This window comes from Coptis chinensis, chromosome 3 (assembly GCF_015680905.1).
Source record: "Coptis chinensis isolate HL-2020 chromosome 3, ASM1568090v1, whole genome shotgun sequence".
NCBI lineage: Eukaryota > Viridiplantae > Streptophyta > Magnoliopsida > Ranunculales > Ranunculaceae > Coptis > Coptis chinensis.
This window is the reverse complement of record NC_141458.1, coordinates 81,556,311-81,571,585: the sequence shown is the minus strand read 5'-3', so window position 1 is coordinate 81,571,585 and position 15,275 is coordinate 81,556,311. Positions and strand designations below refer to the sequence as shown.

The following is a 15,275-nucleotide window of genomic DNA, read 5'->3' as shown; positions in this document are numbered from 1 at the left end:
ACTAAGCCGTGTAATAGGAAATCTTCACACCAAATTTGTTCCACACATCTTCTTTTATAAGCCTTGTGATGTGTTCTCACTGTATCCAACATCTTCTCAACAACCCATATAGTATCAGCCAACCTGTTCTTAAACTTACTATGTTGCCCTTCATACTTATTACACCTAGTAGTAAATCCATCACTCTTCTTTGATTTGATTATCCTAGCATAGAACAACATGTACATTCATTTCCCCTACATTTAACTCTAATTCTGTCTCTATCATTCTTCAACCCCTTGTAAACAAACCTATTTGCAATGGCATATGACCTCAAATAGGTCCTACAAGATTTCAATGTAGACCATTCCATGCCTACATATGGCTCTTCAACTTCCATCTGTGTAGGTACTAGTTCACCCTTTGTTTCATCAACTAATTCCTGAGTTTGTTCAACAAAATCTTCATAAACTGGTTCATATCCCTTAGATCCTTCACTTTCAGACTCTTCAAACCTATAAACTTCTTCAAGATCAATGTGATCAATATTGACATTATATGGGTTCAACTCATTAAATTCTTCTACAACCACAGTTGGAACTACATCTTCCGCCAAATCTGGAATTGGATCCAATTCCTCTTCTGACAAATCATTTTTCTCATAATTAATAGTTCTTTTCCTCTTCTTTACAACATTACTCTTCTTTTCCCTCTTAATCGGTGGAGTACAGAATACACCAGGTTGTTCATCCACCCTAACAATAGCTTCAAAAGTAATAAAGACATTTACATACCCAGTATCATCGATATCTGCTTCTCTCATCATCATCAAACAATCACTATCATTTGCCAAAAGGACCATTACTCCCCTTGTAAGAAAAATAGGATCATCCACTATGTTAATGGTATATCCATAAGGATTTGGAAGTGACTGTAGAAATGACGGTAGAAAATTATCAAAGAAAATGTACTCAACACTAACATTTTCAAGTAGAAAATTTCTACCTCCTATGTAATCAGATTCAGTCCAAACACCAACAACCTTAGGAGTCGCACTCCAGTTGCCACGGTAATGCACACTAATATTTCTGTCTTGTACTGTCTCGTAATCCAATTTGAATTTCTCACTGCAAAAATAAATGTTAACATATTATTAATGGTTTTGTGATAACAATTACATAAAAGAGACTTTTGATCATATGAAAATACTTACAAAACTTTGCTCCAACTTGTTTTCATATCAACCAAACTAGGATCAGTTAATCTCGGTGTTTCTTCTTTGATTTTATAGAAAAACCCTAGGGTTGGTTGATAAAATTCTGGACCCTTAATTCTATCATATAAACTTCCATGAAAGCCTTTAACTTTACTTTCACCTTCGGTTTCTCCATTCACCTCCACAACCTTCACTAATTCGCTAATATTAGTCGATTCAAAACAACCACAACCATTCTCACCACAACCACAATCTTCACTAAAACTGTCATAATAATCTTGCTCATCACTGCTACTAAGAGTGTTAACTATTTTCTTTCTTCTCCTCGCCATTACCGTCAACTGAAGATCGAGAACTAGAGACCGCACGACACCCTTTGTGTTTTTCTCCTTAAACTCACGACCACTCTTTTCCCCTTCCTTTTTTTTTTATTTGTTTTTCTTTTAGTGGAGGGGTATTTTAGTAACCTCCACTATTTAATTAGGTCAATTTAAAAATTTTTTTTTTTTGAGTTTTTTGGGTTTTTTTTCTTATGGTTTGACTCGGTCAACTAACTGTTGACCGACGGAAGTTACAAATGTGGGGGGTATCGCAAATGATCTTCAAATATGGGGGGTATCGCAAAAGAGATCTTTAAATGTGGGGGGTATCGCTAATTCCCCCTAATCCATGGGCTTGCCAATGGCAGCATTAGTTCACATCGTGGGCTTGTAATATGTGTTGGAGCATAACTTTATGGTGGACTGCTAACAGTGAAATATATTTCCTACTGGATTAGTAGGCCCAGTTCATGTTTAAAATTTTCATCTAGAATATACACATAGAGTTAAAAACAAATTAGGTTGTGTTTGTTTATTGGCAAACCAAGCTGGCAAATGATATTTTCCCACTTAAACAGTAGTTTTCCCGCGTTTGGCTACGAAATTGAGTACTAGCAAATAGAATCTTGATTTGTCATTATTTTCCCATGAGAAGCGGGAAAATAGGCTCCACCTCCTCCCTCCCCCCCCCCCCCCCCCAAAAAATCTTTTTGCCAGTGAGAAAATAGGGGTTATTTTCCCATTTACGCAAGAAAATTTGCCAACCCTATTTCCCAAACTATCGGCCTCTTCTCTCACTCTCACTCTCTCATAGCCGCCACTCCTATCTCTGGTTCTCTCTCCGGGTACGTTCTCTCCTCCATCTCGATTGGTTCACTCCTCTAACCTCTTTCAGTTCTCAACCTCTCTCTCTCTTTCAGTTCTCTCAGCTCGATCTAACCTCTTTCAATTTTTTTTTTTAATTATTAATTAAAGTTTAAGCCTTTTAATTTGAAGGCAGTAGTTACATTCTAGAACGAATTCATTTACATTTGAAGCCTTTTAATATGAAAATGACAATATGATATTCTAGAACGAATTCGTTTACATTCTTGAAAAACTGTGCAAGCTCATGTGACTTCCTAGACCATTCTTTTATAATTGATGTTTTTCTTCATTTTATTTGATTCACATTCGTTGAGTTTATTTGGTGCTAAATTTTATCATAGAAATTGTATGGTTTGGTATAAATAACTTAAATGGTGGTCTCATTGTTTAAAGAAGAAGAAGAAGAGAGGTGTGAAGTGTGATTTGTGATTTGTGAGCATAATGGTGGGAGGCAGACATACGGTGTTGTGAGACACAATTCTCGATTTATCTAATAGAAATTGTTGGGTTAGTATTAGAATATGTCAATATTAATTAGAATATGTCTTATATGTAAAGTCCCACGTTTCTATAAGTGTGGACATCCATATCTAGTAGTTTCTATTATCATGTTTTAGCCTTTTAGGTTAGTATAAATATGTAACTCTGGGTAGAGAACAATAACTAAGAACTCTCTAACCCTAATCAATCTCTCTCTCAATTAATCAATCTCTATTATTCTCCATTGTTTTTCTTCTTGGTTTCTCTCAATATATCAATGTCACAACTCTCCTAGCATCACTACTAACATGGAATTTAACATGGTATCAGAGTGTCAGGTTCAAATCAAAGTTTAGTGGTATGCTAGAAGAGGAATCCTTCACCAACAATCAAAATCAAAATCAAAATCAATTTTTTTTTTCAATTTTCAGTATTCAATTCAAGTCAAGTTTCAATCTTTCTCACAAGAAGAAGTTCTTCTATCTCGATTCAAGTTTAAATCTTTCTCTGGATGGATTTACTGTTCACCGACATTGTTCATCGGTATTGTTCATAAGTACTATTCATCATTACTGTTCACCGGTACTGTCCATCGTCATATTCAAGGCACTTTTCAAGGTTTCGCAATCTCTCGTCTCATTATTCTCCATGGTTCGAAAGCCAGATAATCTCTCAGTCTCCGTATTGATCAAGGCGAGCACGTGCTTAAGATTGTCTTCGTCAAGGTGCGCACGCCCTCATCTCTATATCTCGCAGTTGCTGTCATTATTCTCCATAGGCATAGCCCAGCGCTACACTTTATGTTATCTCGAGCTGGCCAGCGTCGACCTCCGAAGAACCTAAGTTTGTGTTTTATTCAGTTCAAAGTATTTGTTATATGTTTCAAGTTGTTTGTTTAAAGTATTATAGGGGCACACGTCCTCTATCTCGAGAGGAATTATTCTTTCCATCTTCCTCTGTTCATCGCACTGTTCACAACAGTTTCTTCTCGTCTTAACTAATATGATTTGGTAGAATTCCTGATTATTGGTTGGTTGATAAGTTTTTTCGTTTGTAAGGGTTTGATTCCATTTCATGTCATGGTTCTAAGTTCTATGGTGTTTCACCGGTTTTCTGTTTTAGCCCTCTTATTGAGGAGCTTCTCATATGCTGCTGTCGTTGATGGTTCAACTTTTCAGGTTTTGATTCATTCATGTCGCAGTGGTACTAAGTACTCAATATTAATCTCTTAGGTTGCAGTCACATCATAATTGCCCTATTCAGTTTTCATCAATCTCTCAGGTTGCAGTCACATCATCACTGCACTATTTAGATTCATCTCTCAAGTTGCAGTCATCACACAAGTGTTATGTTTCCAGTTTGTGCCTGTGGTACAAATTCAGTTTTCAGGTTAGGCCATTGTCTACACCGACAGTTTCATTTTCCAGAACGTCTCGTCTCAACAGTTGTTTGAGTTCTTCAACTAAAAGCGATTCTATGCAAAAAGGGGAGCTGTATTCTTATATTTTCTTTCTGCCATGTATTCAAGCTGTAATTTGCAAGTTTGTGGCATTACAGCTTGAGGGGGAGTATTAGAATATGTCAGTATTAGAATATGTCCTATATATAAAGTCCCACGTTTCTATAAGTGTAGACATCCATATCTAGTAGTTTCTATTATCATATTTTAGGTTAGTATAAATATATAACTCTGGATAGAGAACAATAACTAAGAACACTCTCTAACCCTAATCAATCTCTCTCTCAATTAATCAATTTCTATTATTCTCTATTGTTTTTCTTTTTGGTTTCTCTCAATATATTAATGTCATAACTCTCCTAGCATCACCACTAATATGGAATTTAACAGTTAGTCTGTATGTTTTTGTATTCAACTTAGAAAATACATAATGGATCTTTAACTCAAATGGGAGAGCTCTTGGGAGTTGGAGTACATGTTCATGTATCCCAGGTGATGGTGGTTCAAATCCACTGGGATCCTTTTTCTTTCTTATCATAGGTTTGTTTATGGCAGTGTGATTGTGTATGGTTGTATGCGTGCATGTGGTTCTGCATTTTGCATGACTATGGGAGTGTGTGTTTGTGCTTGCTGGCATTGTGTGGACTGGTGTGTGTGTGTGTGTGGACTGGTGGTGACAGCTGTGTGTGCGGTGGTGGTGGTGTGTGTGTGTGGATGGACTGGTGGTGACTGTTGTGTGTGTAGTGACTGGTGGTGACTGCTGTGTGTGGTGGTGACTGGTGATGGAGTGTGTGGACTGGTAGTGACTGGTGTGTGGACTGGTGGTGACTGGTGTGTGTGATGCTGCTGCTGCTGCTCCAGCTAGGGTAAACTTTTGTATCGTCCTCTTTGTATTATAGCGCATGCAGTAACATGTTTGCTTTCATTTCAGAATGTTTCATTCTCATAGTAATAGTGCTTTCAATTGTTTCAGCTCTCTCGGTAGGGCTGTAGCATTATGGTGAATGCCTAACTGAAATGGCACAAAGAGTTTTGTTCACTGTGATTTATCAGCACATTGTCCTGCATCCCTTTCGCGACGAGCGGAGGAAGGGCTGGCCACTGTCTTTGATGTATTCACATGATGACGTGAACACACAGACACTTCACTCACGCAAGTTGATGTATACGTCTGTTCATTTTTATTTATTTTGGTATCGTTACTTATATAAAATTGGAAGATGGATGAAAGGATTCTACAAATTGTTTCTAGGAACAATTCTTTTGTTAAGTCTGAAGTGAACTTCCAAGTATTGCGTCTATATATTTTAACTTGAGAATCATGTCGATTATATATGGTATACTCTCAGATATAAGTTTACTCCCTCCCTAGTCCCTAATTTGGAGATGTTCGATCAACTCCACTAATGGTATGGTAAAAATCAATGAAGAAATAATAATTTTAAATCTTGAGATTCTTCTTGCACAATTGTTTGAAAACTAAAAAAAAAAAATAAAAATATAAAATATTATTTGCCACAAGAAAAAATCATGAAAACAAACATTGACAAAATTGGCAAATGCCATTTGCCAGGTGATGTAATTTTTGTAAACAAACACTGGCAAACTGAAATTTTTCCACTAGAAATTTGCCTGACAAATGTCTAGTGGAAAAACACTGGCAAATCTTTTATATATTTTTCCACTAGAGATTTGCCAGTAAACAAATACAGCCTTAGTGCTATATATTCCCGTAATTTTATAGCTTAGCAAGCCATTTTTAAGAACTGCTTCGTGTCACCGTGTGCATGCTAGTGTATTACAAACGATTTAATTCAGATTCCATGATTTTTATATCGAAATTTTTGTGGGTGCATTCTGTTTTATTTTAGACTCCACATAAGAGTTCAGCGACCGGGCACGCGTGTTGTCGCCAGAAGGTGGATCATGTAGTGACGTGAGTGGTTGCATGAAGAGATGAGGTTTCGAAGTAAGGTTGTGTGGCTAACTACTGCACCCACGTCAGATTTTTCATTGTTAAGACGACCCAAATTTTCATCTCAATCGAAAACGACATCCCAATCGTCAATCCTTTCTTATCGTCGTTTTCCTTCAATCAATCTCGATTATCGGCTTGGATCATCTTTCAATGCACCACATGACCAAGTAACCTGATTGCTGACCTCACAACCTAGGAAGATAAATCTCATTCTATTATAACTCGTACTTTTCCTCAAACTCTGCTTACTTGTGAAGTACTTGTTTTCCTACCTTGTGAGCTGGTTGTTATTTTTCTTGTTCTCATATAACTTTGTACACGTTCACACTCACGAGCCATAAGAACTATAGTAAGATGGCTTCCCCAGGCACCATTGATGTTGCAAACTCACCTAAAGACAGTAAAGGAGAATCGACGATTTCACCAAAGCAGGGTCAATGTCTTTGCTCTCCGACTACTCACAACGGATCTTTTCGATGCAGGTTTCATCGTTCCGTGGCTTCAACTTGGATGAGGCGATCCAAGTCTATGCCCACAAACAACTCAACGACAATATCACAAAAATCCGTTGAGACTTCATAGAAGTTATGTTTAGTGTGTTAATTGATCACTATTTGTATCTCATCTTCGTTACGGCTTGGTTACTTTGTATAAACTATTAAGTTCACTCTTGCTTGTTCGTTGTTGCTATTGCTTAGAACTTAGAAGGAACTATTTCGCTATTTGCTACTCTTCCTGCTCACGCTTTGAAGGTAATACTGCTGATCTCTGTCTAGATTGCAGTCTTGAATTTCTGTTGCTTTAGCTACACGTCTGCATCTTGAATTCGTGCCTTAGCTTCTTTCTCACCATCATATCCATTATCTTCACGTACATACATACATGCCATACATACAAATTGCAGGGTTACCCATGGCTTGGTTGACAAGCCTCATCTGCAATCATGAGTCAAGCCCAATTAGTGTTCCTGACTCGCAAGAATAAAGTTCAAGACTAATGATTTTGCCGCAAAAAGAAATTGATTGTCATTGATTAATTCCCACTTATAAGAAAAGATTATTTGTGAGAAAAGACTATTATATTTGTGAAAAAATAACATATATACACTGCTTCTTATAAACACTAACATCATGCACGTGCGATGCACGTAGAATACCATGTAGAAGATCATGTATAGAAGTACTGCTTGACATGTAATTGTTAAGGGTTCTGTACCTGTCGTAGGTACAATGTTTGAAAAAAAACTGGATATTTTAAGAACAATTGTTAAGGTACTAAATACCAGCATATAAAATGGTGCAAGTCTGTATATATTTTAAAACTTGTATTCTATATATCCTAATAGAAGACAGTGATGATTTTGTTAAGTGCCAATCTAAGTTTAAATCTTCACAAAGTTATAGATAAAGATCAGTTAAGAGAGCTGAAAAACGATATATACAAAAGAGTTAATTAAACGATGTATATAGAACAAAACAATGTATAAAGAACACATAAATTTACTCCAAAAATTTATAAGTTTCTTAGAAATATTCTTGACAGAAAATCATATTGCTATACATACATCATTTCTGACCTCTTCCCCAAGGCATATTTTACCAGCTACCAACTTTGTTTATAACTGATTTAGTCTTTTATTCTCATTCCAAATGAACTAAAGAAGAAAAATATCAAAAAATTGAAGCGGCCAAAGCAATTCTAGAATGACCCTGTAATTCCATATAGGATGGACTCTCACAAGGTTAAACTCTTTGCTTGCTTATCACAAAAAAAAAAAAAAAAAAAAACCCTTTACTTGCCATTAAGTCTCTTATAGCTTGGATCCACTTTATTTCACGTATATTGCAGCCTTTAGTTTAGTAGGAAGGTTAACAGCAACCCTTGCCCTAAGGATAAACAAATTTTGAGCTAAACTTGGGGATTGATAAAAACACCTTTGCATAATTCGCACCTATTTTTGTGCCCGAAATGGATGACGACTTCCACTAATAAGGTGTGGGTATGTCATGTTTGTTAGGCCAGAGAGGTATATCTGCAATAGCTGCTGCAAGCCTTCTTTGTCAGTTACAGATTGAGGTAGAGTACTGTCATGAGACAAACACACAATGCGAGCATCATTGCATTGCCTTTTATCCAAGACTACATTCCTAATCCATTCTTCTACTTTTGGTCGAACTTTAGGTAGTGAATCAATTATATCAACCTGAAACAACACCACATATCATTCTCCGAACAAAACACACAACAAACACACACAATTGCATTATTAAATAGTAGGGGACATGGGAATTACCTTCAGCAAGGTCCTTCTCATATGAGATTTTCAAGAAAAAGAAACATGTTATCATGTGTAATTTAAAATATCAACTTATTAATTATGATCCAAAAGAAAGTATTAACTAATCAACCAAAGAATTCTTACGTCAAACCTTGCAAGCTTCAGGAGCTTCAAGGCATTGTCTTGTTAACCTGATGTCAGGAAGACCATAACCAAGCTCAATTTCTGCCCATGTTCTCAAAGTAGGTTGCTTATACTAAAAATTTGATGAAACGTGAAAAAACTCTGAAGAGAGCCAAAACTGCTAGAGCCTCGATGTGTATATCAATCTAAATGTGGTATATGGACATGGTTCATCGGCATGTGTTCTAACAATTGCAGTTAAACATTTACTCATCAAGATATGTCTCAAAATAGCGTAATCGCTTAACACCTATAAAAAAAACTCAAGCATGCAAGTAGTTGCCTCCGTATCTAAGCATTTAGCATCTATCAACTCAGAAGTTCATAGGAAACAATGACATCATAGACGTGGCTGTAGTTGCACAGAAGAAACAGATACACAGTGAGAACATTATATAAAGTAGGAGATTAATAAGACACATACAGGTAGTATATACATACCAGGATACATGCAGGCTACAAGTTTTGGTTATATGGGCATGTGCAATAAGATTAATGACAATAGAAATTTTAGATATATATATATTTACAAAGGTAAGAAAATCAGTGATTAATTATGACTGTAAGAAGGTGTCTACCTAAGAATGTATGTGTGAACGGCATGAGCAGAGGGCATATTTGTAAAAAATATTCCTACTAAATGTTCCAGTATATCCATCTAGTACTCCTTTCTTAACTAAAATTTTAGTTGAGATTCTGCATACTCCCTGTGATAGAGCATACAATAGCCTTGTTCCATTGCACAACCCATTTGCTGGATCAAAGTTTTTAAGAAGTAATAGTAATTAAATTTTTCGCAACTCGGCTCATTAAAAAATAAAATAAATATAAAAGATAAAATAAAAGAAGTGTATGTGACTTGACAGGTAGAAACATTGTATCGATACCTTGATGGTGCATGGAACAACTCTGTTTCTAGTAAGCTAAATGGATTTTGTTAACCAAAAAAGTATAAATAGTTCACTTGCTAGAGCTAGTGCTGGAGGTTGCAAAAATTAGGACGACTAAACACATGTACATTATGAGGTTTATATTTTTGTTGTTGCCTATTAGAAGTTTGTAACACATGAAAGAAGAATGTGATTATATATCTAAAAACAGCAAAACAACCATATTATTTATGCATAACATAAATTGACAACAACAACACACTATCTGTATATAAGAGCTATGAACATAGGAATTTTTTGATAAATACAGAAAAGCTTCGAAGCTACTTACGGTAGAAAGAAGACAGTAACCTCTGATAGACATCATTTGCTTTGGAGTTAATTGAGGAGAACACGTTAGTGTAGACGACATTTCTTGTGAAAATTCCCAAGTAACTTGGTTGGTTCCCCTTTTTTACTAAAACCTTGGTCATGTGTCTTGATACGCCTCTTGAGAGTGCCACATAGAGTTAGCCCTGGCTAAATTCTTTGCAAATCAATAAATTTTGTAAAGAACAGAAACCAAAATTGTGATTTGAGAAAATGCTTAACTAATTTTTTTGCAAAACGATCAAGTGGAAGATTCTACAAATGTTTTCTTGTATAACGCAAGGTGGCAAACCAACGCAAGGTAGCAAACCCATAAAACATAAATAAAAATATACCAAAGTAAGCCTCTAACTATTTATCCAACTACTTGCTTGGTTCCTTACTGATCCAGAATATAAAAGTTGGAGCAAGACTCAATGAGTTATCCTCATAATCATTCCATGAATTTCTACTCAAAGAAATTGTTACAAATAGTTACGTTGAAACCTCATGGCAATGCTAACCTGGTTTTCGGTGCCGGTAATCGGTTTTGATGGAAAATTTAAGGGCTTGTTCTTGTTACTTGCACAACAGGGATTCAATTTCAGTCCAAGTTTTATAACTTTCTTCCTCTTACTTGGCTTAGGTCGTTATGTTCCTCTTCTCTCGATCAATTGAACCCTGCCCTCGACAAAACCTCTAATGACACTAAAATAATTTTTTTTAAAAAAAACTAAACCCATTATTGAGAAAAAAAAATTCAAACCTTGAGACCTCTCAGCCAAAGGGTGAAACTAAAGGATGAAGTTATTATCCAACATTACTTTGAATGCTGAAAATCAAGAGTAATCAATGGAAGCTCAAGTGAATGTGAATGGGGGAGACGAAGCGAGAGGAAAAATCGAGAAGGGTCGAGATAATACCTTTTGATAAAGTACCCCCCCCCCCCCACAATAGGCAGTGAAATTACCAAAATATGAGGAAAAATCGAGACGGGTCAAGATAATACCTTTTGATAAAGTACCCCCCCCCCCCCCCCAATAGGCAGTGAAATTACCAAAATACCCATGGGACCTACACCAAAAGTAATGTTCCTTGACCCCGCATTTTTTTTTTATATAGTAAAGATGTTCATTGCACTATCTTGTTATAATCCATGCTCTTATCAAGTTAGCTAGATTTCTCTTGAGAACAACTCCTCAACTCCTCCGTACATTATTCTCCCCCAAAGAGCTTCCTAGTCCCCATGTATCTTATTAAATAAACAACTATTAGAATAAAAAAAGAAGAAGTAATATTTAGTAAAGACTAAGGAACAATAAATTTAGCACAGGTATGTATGGCAAATCCAAAAGTAGTTGTATTCAATATATATAATTTATGTGAAGAACACCAGAAGATCAAAATATAATATGTCATGCATTTACTGTCACTCTCTTTGCAAAAAACAGGACACATACACAATCAAAAGTTAACTATTCCCACCAGACTAACAACTCGAATACAGGGTTGGTATATTAAAGAGTCGTGATTCTAGTTCAAAGAGAAAAGTACCTGTTTATGATGTTCGCAATTTCTAGAATTTGCAAATTTAGATATAGCTTTGTTGCAGCTGTAGACGACAAAACATATTCATGATATTCGAGACAATCAATTTATGAATCACCAAGTCGTACAAACATCTATTCAACTTATATATATTAGAAATCACTATATTTATAGCTGAGTATGTGTGTTATAGCCGTAGTCATACCATAAAACAATGATTACTAGAAAGCGCGAAAGATGTTGATATGATCAAAATTTTAGATAACAATTTGGACAGCTTATCATTGAGACCATAAAGCTTTAGATCAAGTTTGTTAACAATAATAGACAAAGCAGTATCCAATTTGGAAACACCAGCCTGCACAAAAAGGTGCTGAGGATTCATGAAGAGTGGCAATAACAATATAAGCGAAATTTAAATGTAATCCAGATTCATTGAACTCAGGATAAGCGAAATTTAAATGTAATCCAGATTTCCATGAAAGAATCAATCAGAGCCTGATTTGATAAGCATCAATCAACCCGTATGAATTCCATAATAAATCTCAATTCATGGTCAAACCTCTCTTACCTAGTTCAATGATATGTTGCGATTGATTAAACTCCTTCAAAATAGATATTACCTTATTTCAGTACCAGCAGAGTAACAACCTTTGCCTTCTTTTACGTTAAAATGAATATTCCTTCATGTAGCGGTCCAAGATTGAAGATAGAGGAAGAAGGTGAAATCGCACACACGGAGAGGGTTCGAGAACCGTGGAGATAATACCTTATACTTTTAAAAGACTAAAATACCCTCACATTGAGATAACAAAAAGACAAAAATGCCCCTGTGACGTCGTGAAAAATACTGTTCATCAGACCCCAGATTTTTCTCTCATATAGGAAGATTTAGAGAGTCCTACTGTTGACAGACCCCAAATTGTGTTGGGCAGACCCGGCCCATACCCACTCCCCCCCTCGGGGCCCCCTACCCCTACAAAAAAAAAAAAACAACTTAAAATAAAACCGGGTAACTGGCTAGAACCAGTTTTTCATACCCTTCTTCCTCCCTTCGTGTTTCAGAGTTTAGGCCCATCTCCATTTGGCAACCACACTCTACACAACTTAAAGCCAACAAATTTACAAACTCGATCATTTGTGTTATTCCTTGTTAATGTCTCTGGGATGTGGGTGAAAAGTGATCTAGAGTTTTGTAGCTGGATATTAATTGTAGTTAGGAAGAAACGTGGATGAAGAAGAGTATAAATAGTACAAACGAGATTATTCTTACAAAGCAGCCTATAACTCCTTCTGAAAAGGAAGAGAGGCTGAATCAACGATATAGGAGTACTAAGCTTAGAATGGTTCAGAAAATGAGAACTCAATGACCAAGCGGCTACTGACAATAACTACAACTACATCCCCGACCTTGAATGGTTGAAAATTATCATCTATGTGCTACCTCTGCCGGCTATTATGCATGTCAGCTTGTCACCCGAGGTCTATATGTTATGTTTACGGATTTTTGCTTGTAAAGTTTCATGGAAGAATTTGGCATCTATATTTGCAGCTTAAAGTCTCTCTCGCTGAAGTTGGGTTTTGAACGATGATGCAATGTCGTTTGGAGCATAAAAATTCTAACACGCTTTTGGACTGACACCACCACATTGCTGGAATGTGGTTTAAACGATGTATATGTGTAGACTGTAGAATGAATTCCATTTGAATGACTTCATGCATGGGGTCAAATTAATGCACCAAAAAGTGAAATGGTTGAGTCGTTTGGGAGTGCTTTATGGGATTGCCCCAAGCCTAAATTCCTAAATCAAAGACATTTCTAAACTAACTCCACCAAGTCACTTGACATATACCCTAGAACGACGCTACCACATCAGTTAGCCTAGTTCCAAATGACTCCACCACATCAATTTAGTGCATTATAGAGTGATCTGTCTAGGTCGTCCAAGGATATATTTTTGGAATTAATAGAACTTTGATTTCAATTAAAAAAAAACAATTACATTAAATAAAAACACAATTAATATGGATATTTCAAACTTTTATCAGTTAAATTTGATATTTGTGGAACAATGTAATGAAATCTCATGTAATATAATCATTTATATTCTATGTGTATTTTAATTGATGTAATTGTGTTTTTTTTAATTGAAATCAACCTTTTTAATTGTGTTTGTTGTTAAGGACTTGGAAATTTTGAAATAGGGGGGAAAGGCAATAGGAGGTTGCAATATGTTACCAGTGATGCAGTTGGAGGGTGCTCAACACAAAACATGTATTTTAGGGCAATGACAAACTTGTAATAAATCATTTTTTTAGTATGCCCAACACAAAATGGAAGGTGCTCGTAGCGAGTACCATATTTAAAATAATGATTTCTTTGATAATAGTCTCATTCGGAGATGTTTATATGAACTCCACTTAAAATGATTCCAAAGTTACTCCACTGCCTAAATACAATGAATTAGTAGTTGATTTTTTGTGGAGATGTTCTCCACATAATAGAGATCATCCTCACAAAAAATCAATTCAATTGAATATGTATATGTACAACCTCGTCAAAAATATTATAGAATGTTATGAAATTATCCAACGGCTCATATTTTTTTAATTTCATAAGAACCTTTAATAAGGTTAAACATATTCAATTGGGCTGATTTTTTGTAAGGGTGCTCTCCATCATGTGATGTATATCTCTACAAACAATTAGCCTTAAGTCTACTTTTAGGAGTGGAATAACTTTGGGGTCACTATAATGTGGAGTTCATATAACCATTCCCTAGTCATAATACATATCTTTAAGCTAATGGTGCGTTTGTTTACCAAGAATCGGACTTGAGGGGAATTAAATAGAATCCTTGGTGGACCACCCACTTTTGGTCTTCTAAGACCCTTGTTAATCCAACAGAATCGTGGACTAGGTGACTACCAAATACAAAAATTTAAATATGAATTGAATTTCAATGATTTATGAAAGTTTGCCAAACACAAATCTTGTAAGTTGGAATCAAATTATATTCTAGTGGATTCTATTCCAATGGATACCAACTCCATTGTATTCCTAAGTAGTTTCCACTCTCATTTGCCAAACGCACTCTAAGATAATCCATCTCAAGAATCCAATAAGAAAACCTTATTATACTCTACCGACCAAGGTGTATATTCAATTATCAAGCATGTGTAGCCGAACACGTTATATCCTAGGTCTTAAGTCCTAACAATTCAAATTATCTTCCAACGCTTATCTTGATCTTCACCACACGTTAGATGAAGTCCATAAAACATAATAAACCTCTTCCACTCAATTGCACAGTAGGCTTGCAAATGGGCCACTACAACCAAATATCACAAAAATCCCATTTTGTGGAGGCATAAATTTCGAACTTCTGATATGCTATGGGAATTTCGATTAGCAGATTTAATCTTACTTAAATTGGATGGACTTACAAAGGCAAGAATGATCAGACACGACAATAAAAAGTTGACTTTACTAACAAATAAAAGTTACCAAGGCGGAAAAGGACATTTGAGCATGCACGTATCTTTGACATAATTACAAGTACAATGTCACTGTCTTCATTCACTAACCTTGGATATTCCTTCCATCAATCCAACTTCAGCTTTGAGCTTTGAAAAGTTTAAGTGGTCCAAGTCCAGTGTATGCTATAATCTTGGTTCAAGAGAGCCAATATTCTTTTTCGATTTTTTTTTGCTAAATGATTTATCCAT

At 35.8% G+C, this 15,275-nt stretch overlaps 2 long non-coding RNA genes across 5 annotated transcripts; both read right to left on the bottom strand.

The window, feature by feature from the left end:
- Positions 1-7,277: 7,277 nt before the first annotated feature.
- On the bottom strand, positions 7,278-7,652 carry LOC147511085 (uncharacterized). Its single transcript, XR_015219189.1, has 2 exons — positions 7,515-7,652; positions 7,278-7,405 (listed from the first exon to the last, which is right to left on the bottom strand). It is a non-coding gene; the product is annotated as an uncharacterized LOC147511085 (long non-coding RNA).
- A 128-nt stretch (positions 7,653-7,780) lies between these two features.
- On the bottom strand, positions 7,781-12,310 carry LOC147511084 (uncharacterized). 4 transcript variants are annotated; one of them, XR_015219187.1, is made up of 5 exons: positions 12,170-12,310; positions 11,553-11,610; positions 9,982-10,169; positions 8,722-8,768; positions 7,781-8,502 (listed from the first exon to the last, which is right to left on the bottom strand). It is a non-coding gene; the product is annotated as an uncharacterized LOC147511084 (long non-coding RNA). The 4 variants fall into 4 exon arrangements; XR_015219186.1 differs by lacking the exon at positions 8,722-8,768; XR_015219188.1 differs by lacking the exon at positions 8,722-8,768 and having other exon boundaries at positions 9,982-10,165.
- Between the last annotated feature and the right edge of the window lie 2,965 nt (positions 12,311-15,275).